This window comes from Sprattus sprattus, assembly GCF_963457725.1.
Source record: "Sprattus sprattus genome assembly, chromosome: 2".
Classification (NCBI taxonomy): Eukaryota; Metazoa; Chordata; class Actinopteri; order Clupeiformes; family Clupeidae; genus Sprattus; species Sprattus sprattus.
The window spans coordinates 19,145,264-19,147,449 of record NC_137921.1 but is presented as its reverse complement, the minus strand read 5'-3'; positions in this window follow the sequence as shown (position 1 = coordinate 19,147,449).

Here is a 2,186-nt window from a genome sequence, read left to right as displayed (position 1 = left end):
TTTAAACCGTTGATGAGTCAGTAATATAGAGACATTTTCAGCTTGATTTGTTTAAACAATTCAAAATCCCAGTGAGTGAGAGAAAGATAGAGAGAGATAGAGAGAGACAGAATGAGAGCGAGAATGAGAGATATGTAGATTGAGTAGGGGGGAGAGTGGGTCACTGAGTCGTGAGAGCGAGAGAAAAAAAAGGATGGAGAGACAGAGAGAGAGAGAGAGAGAGAGAGAGAGAGAGAGAGAGAGAAAAGCATTCTATTGTAAAAACTCTCTGCAAGCATGCTGACTAAGCCCAGACACACACGCACACACACACACACACACACACACACACACACACACACACACACACACACACACACACACACACACACACACACACACACACACACAAACACACACACACACACACACACACATACACACACACACACACAAACATCCACACACAGAACTTCAGAACAAGAGAATAGGATGCACATCCCCCTCTCCTCCCCTCCCCTCCTAGTGTGGCATAGGAAATTACCAATTCAAAATGTTTCAAAATCCCTCCCTCTATACCTCCCTCTATCCCTCCCTCTATCCCTCCCTCTACTCCTCCTTTTCTGTCTTTTCATGCCCCTCTTTTCATCCATCCATTCATTACTTCCTACATTCACTATGAGAGGAAAAGTGATAAATGCATAAAACTAACCATGTGTATGTTTACGTGTGTGTGTGTGTGTGTGTGTGTGTGTGTGTGTGTGTGTGTGTGTGTGTGTGTGTGTGTGTGTGTGTGTGTGTGTGTGTGTGTGTGTGTTAACTGAAGTTGTAAAACTCCCTGTCTGGTCTGGGTCCCTGTCGTGACCCTGGTGGTTCGATTGACACTGCGGTCTCTCTCTCTCTCTCTCTCTCTCTCTCTCTCTGTCTCTCTCTCTGTTTTAACACCTTCCAAATTGGCTCTTAGTTACTCTTTAGCTATCCCTAAATGCAGCCTTTAAAATGCCTCGTTACTTTCAGTCTAATCGTCGGGACGACGTGGCTCGTCTGGCTGCGATTGGTCCATGGTGCTTTAATGAGTTGAGGGGATGGATTTACTGCCTCACTTCAAAGAGAGGGATGGGGGGGGGGGGGAGGAGGTAACTTGGCCTTCACTCTCGTCTTCCCTAAGAGTCTGTCTCTGGGTCTCATTTAGTGTTTGTGTCTGTGTGTGTGTGTGTGTGTGTGTGTGTGTGTGTGTGTGTGTGTGTGTCTGTGTATCTTTCTGTCTGTCTGTCTGTCTGTCTGTCTGTCTGTCTGTCTGTCTCTCACTCTTGTTAATGATTGAGACTGCAATCACTCAATATGCTCGTTATTTCTATATGTGACTATATCTAGGTATACTTATTTACATAAATTATATTATACTCTCCCTCTCTCTCTCATTCTCTCTTTTTTATCTCTCTCTCTCTTTCTCTCTCTCTCTCTCTGTATGTTTGTGTGTGTTTGTATGTGTGCACGGGTTTGTGCGCATGTGTGTGTGCCTGTGTGTGTGCCTGTGTGTGTGTACATTGGTATTTGTACTTGATGCACTCACAGGTTGACAATGATTCACGGGCACAAACAAAACCTCCTAAACCTAAATCTTAAATCTTGTCCTCCCAACTCCCTGCTCTTTCATCGTTTCCTCACCCCCTTTTCGTCCTCTGACAATGTCGCTCAGAAATCGTTCGCAATCTTTCGCAATCTTTCTTACTATCTTTCCTCTCACTCTCAGCTCTTCTCCCTCTTTCCTCTCCTCTTTATCTCCTTCTCTCCTCCTCTCCTCTCTCTCTCCTCTTTATCTCCTTCTCTCCTCCTCTCCTCTCTCTCTCCCCTTCATCTCCTCTCACATCCACTTCTCTCTCCTCTCCTCCTTTCCTCTCTCCTCCTCTCTTTTCCTCTCATCTCTTGTCCTCTCATAGAAAGGGATGTGTGTTGTGTTGACTCTGTGTGTCCCTTCTTATCCCCTCCCGGTGAAGGAGTGTGTGTTGCGTTGATTTCATGTGTGTGTGTCTTCTGAATTGGAGGCATGTGTTGAGTGTTGAGCGTAGAGCGGTCTGCTGTTTGATGTGTGGTAATCAGGAAGTGGGTGACTAGCTCTGTGTGTGTGTGTGTGTGTGTGTGTGCATATGTGGTTGTGTGGCTGCAAGAGGGGGTATATGCAAGTGTATGCATGTGTGTGTCTGGGT